This window comes from Pleurodeles waltl, chromosome 7, assembly GCF_031143425.1.
Source record: "Pleurodeles waltl isolate 20211129_DDA chromosome 7, aPleWal1.hap1.20221129, whole genome shotgun sequence".
NCBI lineage: Eukaryota > Metazoa > Chordata > Amphibia > Caudata > Salamandridae > Pleurodeles > Pleurodeles waltl.
In genome coordinates this window covers 796,667,278-796,680,436 of record NC_090446.1, presented here as the reverse complement: position 1 = coordinate 796,680,436, position 13,159 = coordinate 796,667,278, and the positions used below count along the sequence as shown (strand labels likewise).

Below are 13,159 nucleotides of genomic sequence, written 5' to 3'. Positions count from 1 at the left end.
GATAACATTTCACAGGGACCTTGATTCTTCTTCTACTTCAGTCCAGCAGAGGCCACTTAATACACGTTAAATTCTGACATTTATTTTAGCAAAGAAAAACAATATTTTGAAAAGACAGAATAATTTCATCAGTATAAGTTAGCATGGAAAAGAAAAAAGTCAGCCTTATGTATGATGGTGGCCATAAAGTCGATCACACTTCATGAGTTAACATAAAAATTAATATATAATGATTAATATATTGAAATGTGAGTATGATTACATATGTGAAAAATAAAGCTAACGTTTTACACTCTTACGTTTATCTGAAAATTGGGTTATAAAACACCAATCCATTCATAAAAGTTCAAAAACAATCTCCATCTACACATCATATTCTACATATTATTAAATAAATTACATTGAATTAAATTGTACATACAGTATACTTTTCAGCAAACAAAAGAGAAAATGCTGTTGTCATGGAGTTAAATGAACTGTTGTGTTCTATTGTTATTATGACTTGGTATTGTTCTATAAGTCTTTAAAAGGTGCTGCATAGAAGTGGTAAATAAAAGGCTTACGCATAATACTAGCCTCCTGTCTTGACAAAATCTAGAGAGCCAAAGTGGGGCAATGATTGCAGCATAACATTTCATAGGAGTCATTCATAAATCTACTTCTGGGTCCTGGGTTAAATATCAAATTTTTCCCGTTAATGCCAATTTACTTGTGGCAGATTTTCAAAAACAAATGTATATGTTTAGGCCCAGATTTTGCATTGGTGTTTCGTCACTTTGTTAAATATTGTAATGTGCTCAAATGTACTCGTGACACACCTGCAAAACATTTGTGTGAAAACAAGGAATAACTTCCTGTAGTGTTACTTCCTGTGAGGTCCCGGGTCGGAATGCTACTTCCTGTTATGCTACATGCGATGTTACAGGTTGTGATGTCACATACCATGATGTCAGTTGCATGCTGTTTAACTCAGTTAGTCCCCCCCACATCTGTTTTTTAGGATTTGTGCCCTGGGTGTAAATACACAACTCCACCCCACAACCACTTCACTAATAAGGATGTCTCTGACCCCCTATCACTTTAAGTATTGCCAGCTAAAGACATACAGCTCTCAAACATCTCCATTGACAGAAGTAACATTTCATCTTGTTTGGGGCTCGGAACTATGAAAAAACAACACTAATACACTTTGCATAAATGTAACGACAATCACGCAGGTCAGCAAGCCGAAACCCCCGAAGTGGAAACCCCAGTCTGTGTGTCATTAGACACCCTGATCAAAATAACATTTCAGCCCAGAGAGATGGAAACAAGTGTTATGAACTTTTTAAATAGACAATTATTCTGCAGCGCACTGGCAGCGCTTGTGGGGCAGCACCTGCAGCATGTGCTGCACTTGTTCAACGCAGCACACTTCTCCTACTTCTAGGCCCAGAATGTGCTCCGAAAAAGGGCTCATAAGGCTTCTTTTTTTTTTTTTTTTTTTTTTAGTTTTTCTGTCTCTAGACTTGCTTAGCTGCTGCACTTCCATTGTTCTGGGCAAATATGTCTTTCACAGGTTTTCAAAGGATGTTAATGTTGGCCCATTAGAAGGGAGAAGCTCACATTTGCATCTCAAAGATATCTATGTCCTCTTGCTGTTTACCCCATGACTGCCTGCAGGAAACAAGCATTGGCAATCTAATAGGTCTTGACTTAGGTACTTGTTGGTTTTTGCAGTGTTCTTTGCGATGCTATACTCAATGGGGTATAAAGGGATATATGATGAATGCTACAACACAGTGTGCCCTCTAAAATGGATAATTAAAAAAAAATAATCATAAATAGTTTACTTAAAAATATTGCACGCCACATCCAGGGTATGTTAATTTCAGCTCTATTTCTGTAGCTCACTGACAAACAAAGGCACCATCAACTTTGTTTTATTCCCCGTTCCCTCCTCAAAGCACATTATAAACATTACAATGCTAATGGAACTTTGGTATAATATAATGTTCAGATGTTTTCAAGAGCACTACTATGGCAGTTTCCTTAATGGATAGAAACTGTGACACAATAGATAGTATTTTATGATAGTAAAATAGTTAACGGTCTGTGGGTTTTTAAGCATCAGTTTCTGTGTCTTTTCAATTCCAGTCCACGCAGAATATTTTTTTAAATGCCTACTTCTTGCTTTTCTGTCCTCAAAGTCAGTTTTGATATACGTTCCCATATATGTTCCTGGATTTCAAATATTTGGATGTGTAAAACTATATCCAGGTAATTACATTTAGAAAGATTACAAAATGGATGCTTGTAGTTACAATTATTGGCAAAGGCAGTAGATATTGTCTGCAAGAACAAATGGCTGTCAATGTTTTAGCCATGCTGCGCAGCAGCACGGCTGCTGTGCAGCATAGCTTAAAGTATAAAATAAAAAGCATTATCCTTTTTGTTAGACTTGTCATCCTTGGCGTGGTCTCTGTTAAATGTTTGTCTCTGTTCCCCAGGTTGTTGATGTGTGCTGGACTCTGATTTTGCTGTTTTTGTTACTCTGGGCACTTTACCACTGCTAAGCAGTGCTAAAGTGCAAGTGCTCCTTCACAAAATGTGTATGTCATTGGTTTATCCATGATTGGCATATTTGGTTTACTAGTAAATCCCTAGTAAAGTGCACTAGAGGTGCCAGGGCCTTTAAATCAAATGCTACTAGTGGGCCTGTAGCACTGGTTGTGCCACCCACATAAGTAGCTCTGTAATCATGTCTCAGACCTGCCATTGCAGTGTCTGTGTGTGCAGTTTTAACTGTAAATTAGACTTGGCAAGTGTATCCACTTAGAAGGCTTAAACCTTTCCTTTTCTTACATGCCAGACACCCCTAAGGTAGGCCCTAGGTAGCCTCAAGGGCAGGGTGCAGTGAATGGTTAAGGTAGGACATATAGTTATGTGTTTTATATGTCCTGACAGTGAAATATTGCTAAATTCGTTTTTCACTGTTGCAAGGCCTGTCCCTCTCATAGGTTAACATGGGGGCTACCTCCAAATATGATTGAAGTGTAGATTCCCTTTGGGAGCGGATGGACATGTGGAGTTTAGGGTCTCTGAGCTCAAAATTTAAAAATACATCTTTTAGTAAAGTTGATTTTAAGATTGTGTTTGAAAATGCCACTTTTCGGAAGTGAGCATTTTCTTGCTTATACCATTTCTGTGACTCTGCCTTTGGGGATTCCCTGTCTGGGTCAGTTTGACAGTTGGGATGGTTGCACCTCACACTACACAGTGACACAAAGGGAACGGGGTGTAGTCAACATTTCCTGATGAGCCATCTGTGCTAGAAGGGAAGGGAGGAGTGGTCACTCAGACTTGAAAGGGCTGTGCCTGCCCTCACACAATGCAGTCTCCAACCCCCTGGTGAGTGTCTAGGGCCTGGCTTGGGCAAGGCAGGATTTCACATTCAAAAGAGACTTTACCTTGAAGTAGGTCTACTTTAAAGGAGAAATTGGGTATAAGAAGGGCACCCATAACCACAGACTTTAGAAACACTTCTGGAAACCAAGAGGAACCTCTGCCAGGAGAAGAGCTGAAGAAGTGCCCTGCTTGTGACTGTGCTTTTTGGAGCTATCCAGCAGTTGCTGCTTCTGCCAGAGTAAGAGGGCAAAGACTGGACTTTGTGTGCCTTCCATCTTGGGAAGATCTCCAAGGGCTTGATTTAGAGCTTGCCTCCTCTTGTCTGAACTGTCAGGGACAGCAAAGACTTTTCTCTGCCAGCACCTCGAGTCTCTGGAGAGACTCCCACTCTGCCCTGTGGTGCCCATCCAGTTCCTGGGACCCTGAAAGGAGAAACTGGCAGCCTAAAGAAAAGGAAATCCACACACAGAGCACAGTGCGGGAAAAAGCGTGACGCAACTCCGATCTGTGGCTGAAAAATGATGCATGCCGGCTCTGCAGCTGAAAATCAACGCTTGCCGGAAACGTGACCGAAGAATCGACGCACAGAGCAAGAGAAATGACGCGTATCATCGCTGACGGAGGCTGGGAGATCACAACCCGCGCTGCGTGGTTTTTTTAATCATCGTGCGGCTGGCTTTCCGATGCAAGTACCGCTGGGCATGTAAAAACAATGCAAGGCCTGCCCGGACACAAGAGTGCTGACCGGATCGACGCATCGCTCACCTGTGGAGAGAAGGAACGATGCATCCCGACCCGATGAAAGGAGAAATGATGCAAGGTCCCACTCATGAGTGGAATCGACGCATCGCAAGCCCTTTTTTATGCACCCTCACCCGTGCTGGGCTATTTTTGACGCACCAAAGGTACTTTTTCACGCTAACAGTGTTAGTGTGTGTTTAAAATTTTACAGGAAGACTCTTTCTGCATTTTTATTGATAACTTGAATTGTTTATTGTGGATTTTTGTCATTTTGGTCTTGTTTTGTTTAGATAAATATTTCCTATTTTTCTAAACCTGTGTTGTGTCATTTTGTAGTGTTTTCATTGAGTTCCTGTGTGTGTTGGTACAAATTCTTTACACCTATCACTCTGAAGTTAAGCCTACTGCTCTGCCTAGCTACCACGAGGGTAATCAGGGGTTAGCTGAGGGTGATTCTCTTTTACCCTGACTAGAGTTAGGGTCCTTGCTTGGACAGAGGGTAACCTGACTGTCAACCAAAGACCCCATTTCTAACACTTTTTTGTTTATAAAGTGAGACAGCGGTGGAACCACTCCTCTTCATAGAAGAGGTACACCTTCGGCAAAAACAGTGCAAGCTTCCATCATTAAGAAGACAGATACAGCTAGGCTAACATCATCAAATAGTTTTTCCATCACAGCAAATCGAGCAGCAGCAGTGCACGCTTTACTTTCTCATAGAACAGGGGTAGTATGGCAGGAGCAAAGCAAGCTTCCCTCTCAAACAGAAGGAAATATGTTTCATTTCCCACAGAACAAATTCTGCAGGTCAGATTAGTACAAGCTTTCATCTCTTGCATAACAGGTATAGTAAAGGTGTGAGTAATAAACAGGATACAGACCGATCCTGGAGAGGATGTCTAAGTCACTGAGATGAATGTTTAGGTGGATGGGTGTGTGAAGATGGGAGTTCTGACACCGTTCTCTTAGGTGGCATTTCAAGTTAGCATCTGAAAATCCTACTGGTCTCACCTGGAGAGCTGCTGCTTGTGATAATTATTTGCTGTTCCGTGTATTGAGAAGTAACTGTTACCTACTTGGACATTGTTATTTGTAGTAGCCTCACCACAGATAAGTAACCAAGCTCTAGATATCCTTACGGGTAGAGACCGCTTTAAAAAAAATTATGAATGTGTGCGCGCCAGGCGCTGTGCAACCCCAGGATTGATGCTGCTCTTGTTTAAAATATTGAGGGCTGCCAGTGTTGCAACGGTAATCAGAAATTAATTGCAGTCAAGCCTCATACATGTACGATAAATTAGCAAAAGCATCCCCTTAAGAGTCACAGATCAGTGGCAGACAGACCCCTCCAGGACTAATGACATTAAACTAAGAAGTAATGACTAAACCTTGTCCGAGCCATAGTCAGGCGCCCTCGTCCATCACGTGCGCACTTAAAACGCTTGTGCGAGGGTGGGAAGTACATGGCAATGGTCAGTTAGGCGTTGTACTGTTGATGACTGGCATGTTTTGGGATATAGTGCTGCACCCAATTAAAGGTTGGACACTTCTCACTTCCAGGGGTTATGATCCACTTATCACCAGGGGTGGCTGGGAAACGGGTACTTTTTTTTTATTTTTTATTATTTATTTCTGCCACCCTAGTCGTCCCCCTTCCGCTTGAGATTTGCGACAACCGCCGCTGCTTATCACAATAAAAATGCACACTTGCAATAATTTATGTGCTATCCGTGCTGTGTGCTTCTTTTAAAACATAATTTAAAACGAAAGAAGATTATTAAGAACTATACTGCTATCCAATTAACTTGTTTATTGTTTTCAGATACAGAAGTAAAATGTAAATAATGGCAATTTTCATATTCGCATGTACTTGCAATCTTTTTCTGAGAATCCCATTTAGTGTTAGTAGTTTGGGCAATCTTGCTGTCTGAGAATGTCCGCTATGGCAGTTAATATTTCTACCCTCTCAGTCACCTTCACTTTTTGAAACCGAGTTTAATCTTTTGCACTTCTAGCCATTGAAAACAGATGCAATCACATCCATAAAAATCAATGTCGCGTCTACGAATCATTCTATGTGGCAACATAAATGGCAGCGCCTCCACTGGAAGCAGATATGATCTGTAATATTGGTAAACTGTGTGACTGCACCCATCTGTTTCTCAGCTCCATCATAACGACAATCCCGCTAAAACGAGAACGTGAAAGAAGCGAGACACTTTGGCTCTGCCACTCAAGATTGTATAGATCAGAGACAGATTGCCACTAATAGCATTAAATTGTTCTATTGAAAGAGGTGTCAAAATTTGATGCAGCAGCAGAGCAGAAGAAACAACTGAAAAAAATCATTCTTTTGTGGCTTGAGTGTTCTTCCTCTGGTGGGGGTCGCACATAGCACTGCTTTGGGTAACAGTATAGCATGATTGACATTCCAGCTGCTTTTCATTCTGCAAACTGACAAACTGCTTTGTTTTCTATATTTCATGGTATTCAGTATTCCCTAAGCTACCCTTGGCTCACCGTAGGAAGCTCAGCTAGAGCAGCATGCAAAAACACAGAAAATGTGTGAGGATATGTGTTACAGCACAAACAACCAACAATGCAGTTAAGTAGAGAACTTCAGCAAATGCACCAAGTTTAGCTAAACAGATACAACTATAACAAAGCACAAAGGGATGAAGGAAATTGTCCAGGGATTCAAAGATGGTATTTGAAAACTGGACCAGCACTTCTGCACACAAATTTGGATCATCGCAAGAATTGTTGTTTCTTACCAAGTAGTACCAATAGGTACTTACCTCGTAGTAGATTATCCCCGTTTACACCCACTTATGCTCTCAGTCACCGGGGTGCAGATGCTGTCCAACAGGAAGTGAGTGTGAGATATTCCTTCTCAACCATCTTCACTAGGTGAGTGAACTTGAGTGACTATGGCACTGTCTGGGAAATATTCAGCTTGTGTTTTGACTTTAACACTCTGTCACAAACATGTTATCCCCGCCATATTGTCATTTGTTAATTGTCACTAAACTATGTTGCTAGTTCTATCCTTGGGGTGTTGATGCTTAGGTGCTAGAACTACAGGTGCTAGAACTCCAGTACTGTCACTGAGGCAGTGCTCAAATGCCATAACTATATCATTTTCTAGATAATGCCATTTGGCTCTAATATCTGAAACAGTTTAGATGGCTACAGCCATTGGAACATTACCTATGCAGTATTGTCTCAGAGACACTACTGCTGATGTTGTGTTGCTTAGGTATTTAGGGCACCATCATTCTCAGATAAACCCCATGCCTCCCTGATAGAATTTTTCTCTTTATGGTCCATGTGGGAATCTTCAGCAATAGTTATTTTAATCTGACTTCTCCAGAAGATATAGAAAATGTTCTCAATTTTCATCTGTTAACTTGTACTGGGTATCAAATATAGGCTTCTTATGCAGCAGGCATGTCTTATGTATAGTTGTTTTATTGGAGTGCCTGGAACCAAGGTGTGCCTTCTCTTCTATCAGCCAAACATATGTACTAGATCTCCACTTGTGCAGTTCACATTTTGTATCTCTTTTTCGGTTATGTTTGGTCATATGCTCTACTTAAGCATATGAAAAGGGATGTCTAGAAAAGGACGAGAAGGGGACGTAGAAAAATATTTAATGAACAAAAACATATCAACCTCTGGCCCTCAATACAACCCAGGCGGTCATGAGACCGCCAGGGCCGCGGTGGAGGTGGGACCGCTGCCAAAGCAGCGGTCAGGCCTCCACATTATGACCAGGTGCTGCCGTGATGGTCTGACCACTGGCACCGCCAGGTTACAAACAGCCTGGCAGTGCTGGCGGTCTGCAAGCAGCACTGCCCTCTGGATTACGAGTCTCCTTTCTGCCAGCCTTTGCATGGAGGTCCCACTGCCATGCAAAGGCTGGTAGAAAGGGGGTTTTGGGAGCCCTTAGCTGCTTGCCAAACTCGAAATGAGGCCCTGAGTGTTTGTGTGTCGCCTTTTGGTTTGTATAAAAAACCCTGCTGGCACTCCCACATAAGGCCCTATCACTATCAGATGTGTTACAACAGAAAATTAGTGACAAGATTACTTCTTTGAAATCTGATGCTACAGCTGGTGACATCAGTGAGCCTTTTCATTTGAAGCTCAAAGGTGAACCAGAGAAAAGAGATAGTTAGAGAATAAGCTACTGAGACATTGGGGCCCCACAATCAATTACATGCTGTGAAGATGCCAAAATCCTGAATACTTTTATGTGGTGGATTAACTAATCATGCTTTTCTACATTAAAAGGTCCAGTAATGTTGTAGGTAAATCACCACAAAATAAGCTAAACACCTGGAAGCTTTAGCCTGGACATATCCATAGAAATCTAATACGGCTTTACTTTTTAAATTTTACTTCTAGATTTTCCCTCATTTCATGAACTACACGCTATATGGGCATTTCCTTTTAATGTTTTATTGCCTACATTTAATGTAAGACGATTTTTTCATAACTGCAGACACACCTTTAATTCAGAAGATTATTAAACCTCTCCACATGAGTGCAAACCACTGGGAGTAGATAATCCACTGAATGTCACTTGCCTAGGCTGCGGACTCATGTTGTAATTTTGAATCATAAATGATCAAAGAGACACACACCCTTAAGCTTTGCTGTCCAGTTAGTTTAGGATAAATTGTGATTTAACTGCCAGCCACCCAAGTTAGGGATCGCAAGTCATTAATGAGGTCAAAGAGCAACAGACTGTGCACTTGATATCAGTGACCTAACATGTTCCGTGTTACTCTTCGCTTCCACAGCAGCTGCTCCCATTGAATGGTGTGCTTTGTAAGAGTAGACAAGTGCTTCATACCAATGGCGTCACCCACAGCACTGATACTGAGATACGGTCTTTAGCGTGTTTTCACTAAAGTGACGTCATAGAGATAATGCTGCAGGTTAGCACGGCTGAATGCTTCTGTGTGCGTTATTTAGTGCTGAGGTCGGGTTATTTTGTTCCTGCATGGCGCTCACGTAGTTTTATATAATGAGGAAAGTCAGCTATATTCAGCGATTTGCGACCATTATGTAATCGCTATATGTTTGGAACTTCCAATGTTCTGCTTTCATACTTCAGATATCAATCTATAAGGATCAAAGATAACATGGAAGCACAGGTCTGAAATGGATAGAAGATAGAAAAAAGGAAACAGAGCACGTCTGGCACGTTATACATCAGGTGTTTCCCTGGTGGGAAAAGATGCATTCCTCGTGTGATCACACAGCACATGTATGTCTTTCAACTGAATGTTACAGTGGACGTTTTCTCATTTTTATCAAACACATCATTCTTGTTGTAAGACACATTTGAACTAAAACACTGCAATGGATTCTTCTGAAATATTGTTGTTCAGCTATTGTGCAGAGGATTTATGGTCCGTGTGCCTGAATATCATGCCTTCTTTCTCACACGAAACTCCCGAGCCCCTCTCTTGTGGCCAATGTAAGACAGAACTAGTCATTTCTGTACGGTGAAAATGCAGGCCTTTTTATATTAACCCTCAGTTGTCCAAGGGAAGGGGGTGAGAGTCAGAGAGAAAGAGCCACATTCTCATGTACATTTCTGCAGGACTGAGCAATTGATCATGAAAACAAGAGACAGACAGACTGCCCACCATTAAGGGCGAGTACCGATAAGTGATTGATCAGCCGTCCATCCGCAGGGGCGCAGAGGGACGGCCTTGGAGCTATGGTTTATTTTTCCTGAAAATGTATTTCTCTGGATCACCTTCACTGACGAGCAAGGGCACCTCATTGAATGACGGGACCAATGGGCAAGGCAGCGAAAAGGAAACATAAGAAAAGACAAATGCAGATATCTAGAATGCGGATAGTAAGATTTCGACAACAAGGTTTAAACAGAAATATCCATAATGTAAAATCTTAAAGAACAAAATAGGAATTGATCAAGGAATGGTTTGGGAAGCCATCAATTGAAATTGACGAATTGTACTATTATTGCCTGTCTGTTGAAGTAGGTTATGGCTTCCAAAAAGTAATGACGTGAAATCAACACTATTGCAAGGCTTGCTGTGAGAGTACAAACCACTCGAATTTCAATTAAGCATAAAAGGCATTTATTTACTACATGGATAATCATGTGGCCAAGAAGTAGGGGGAGTTGAAGTAACAGAATGTGAACATTACAGAAAAATACTGAACACACAATCGAATGAAACCTAATAATAAAAACAAATGACTGTGTGCCTTTAGCAGAGGTTTCAAGAAGCTGGTTGAGTATTTAAATGGAAGTCAAGAAGTGTGCCCTTTTATATACCTGAGAAAGAGCAGTGAAGGTGTAGAGGAAAAGCCAGATAAGGTAACCAATTATTTAACATGTGTTTCAAAATTAATGTAAAACACTTTCCATAAGGTAGTAATATTTTGAAGATATCACATGGCACACCAGTTGGAGTTCTTTGTTGCATGTCAATCCAGGGAACAGGGGATGCTTTGGAAGAACAGTTGTAAAGTTACCGTGCTCTTTAGCACTGAAAGTCTACAGAAAAAGTTCCTGCTAGTTTGAGCAACCAATGTTTTTTGAGAACTAGTGCTCTGTGTCCATTAAAACTGACAAACACTATATAATGCGATGCTGTATTTTGTGGGGTCTTCCTTACAAACATCAGACACCCGTCTTGCCTTTCCTCCCTCTTCCCCAGCACTGTGGAGGGAGGGCCTGCAAGGTGCGTCATCACCTTGACCTTTTCCACTGCCCTCATTTTTTGGGAGCTACTCCTATGTTGTCTCAACAGAAACCAATGAGACTGCTTCTTTTCCCAGAGGCACTCACATACAAACGTCAGAGAGACAACCCACAATCAGTAAGGGTTATGGCTGAGATCACACTTAGGCCCATATTTATACTTTTTGACGCAAAACTGCGCTATCGCAGTTTTGCGTCAAAAAAATTTGCGCCGTCTAACACCATTTGGATGCGCCATTCGGGCGTCAAATTTATACTTTGACGTACGGCGGCGCAACCAACAGGTGGGAGTCATTATTTCGTGACGCAAACAGCGTCGGTCTGTCGTAAGGGAAACCCACGTAAAAGGGACGCAAATCACTGTGGGTCGATTTACGACAGCGCAATCGTGAAAACGCCGTTTTTTTTCACGCTATTGCGTGACATTTTTGCGCGAAAACTGCACTTACAGGAGAGGAGACCCAAAATGGATCCCAGATGCCCCAACAGACCCCAGGAGGATGAGAGCAGACCAGGACCCAGCCAGGAGGAAGCATACAGGAACCAGGACATGTTAAAGAAAAAAAGAAATTGTCGCTTCAGTGCAGAGGAGCAGGAAATCCTGGTGAAAGAGGTGACGGAACACCAGCACCAACTTTTCATATCCTCAAAATTGCCACTCAGTAGGAGAGAGGCCATCTGGAAAGAAATTGTGGACAAGATAAACAGTGTGGCTGAAGAACGCCGGACAGTCACCGAGTGTAAGAAACGCTGGCATGACTGTAAACGTAGGACCAAAGAGAAAATGGCCAGGAACAGGAAGGCAGCAATGCAGACTGGAGGGGGGAGTCCAGCACAACAGGAGGCTCTGGACCACATGGAGGAGATGGTCGCAGCCGTCATCCCGGAGGAGATCGTCACAGGGATACAAGGACTGGACAGCGCAGACTACCACGACACTACGCACATGCAGGGTAAGTCGCATGGGGAATTACAATGCAATAATGGGGACTGTAAGCAGGGGGGGGATACCTACTACACAATGCATGTAACTTAGCACATATATGAAGTGGCATGGGGAAAGGGGCACGGCAGGGGGGAATGGCCAGTACTGACCATAGCCGGGGCACGACAAAATACTGCCACCACTACAGTCCCACGGGGACATCCTGTAATTACAACAAGAGAGCCAAGGGAAACCAGTGACAGGTGGGAAGGACACTACCCTGAATCCACATCCAGGCACTTGTTTTGCACAAACTATTCCCCATCAACTAGGTCCCTACCTGTAATGCAGTAGCAAATTCAACAACTGCAACTTAACTGCCACCACAGTTGACAATAACACCTCTCATCTCTGGGCAGCTATAGTACCAAATGGCAGGAACCCCACCCTGGAACATACATTCCTAAATTAGGGGGTGAGGATGACATCTGTAACTACTCCTAGAAATAAGACAAAGGTACCAGTACACTTAAATGCCGAATGTCCATAACTGACACATACATAAGCCTAAGTAAACAGCAATAGGAGCCACACAGCACTAACAACACACACATGCTGCATACGTCAGGGTCCCTCACGTGCCTGCCTAACAATGCTACATCACAAATGTCATACTGCTCAGACAACAACATTGACGAGGGGACACAGGCAACTGGTCAATGAAACACATCTGCACAGTCTAACCAAAAAATATGACATTCATACGCTAAACAGGCCAATCCAGTAAGACACACATGAGACCCCATCAGATACAAACATCAACAATGTTTACATCCATACCACATCCTAACATTGACATACATAGGTCATGCCACCTAACATGTACAGATCATGCAATGTGAATAAAAAGTGTATGGTGCAGGGCCTGTGAGGCAAGTGTGCTGGCAGGGCAGTCACAACACCCACAGTCAGTCAAAGTGTAGCGTGGCAAGTGAAACGTATACTTTGCTCAATAGCCTCAGGCTGGAGGCCTTTGTGCATCTTACCCTGAATGTACTTATACTCATTTGCTCACATCTAAGTGCCTCTGAGCACTTTGCACTAAATGAATCTCATTGCCCTTCCTATCAGTTAATGTAGCAAATAGTCAGTCCTAAGGTGTTGGCAATTAGTCAAATCACCCTGTTTTGCCTACTTCTGCACTGGAGTTTTCCAGAACATATTCACTCTGTGGCCCAGTCAAGGATACCGTCTGGTTCGTTGATGATAGATGTGGTACGGGTTAAGGTTTGCCATTCCTGCGTAGGGAAACTTTGTCATCACAATGACATATGTCTTTTATATTCACTTCCTCG

General features: G+C 42.4%; 1 protein-coding gene across 1 annotated transcript in view; it reads left to right on the top strand.

Moving 5' to 3' along the window:
- KCNIP1 (potassium voltage-gated channel interacting protein 1) overlaps window positions 1-13,159 on the top strand; it is a 1,382,576-nt gene that overhangs the window by 631,666 nt on the left and 737,751 nt on the right. The window lies entirely within an intron of this gene.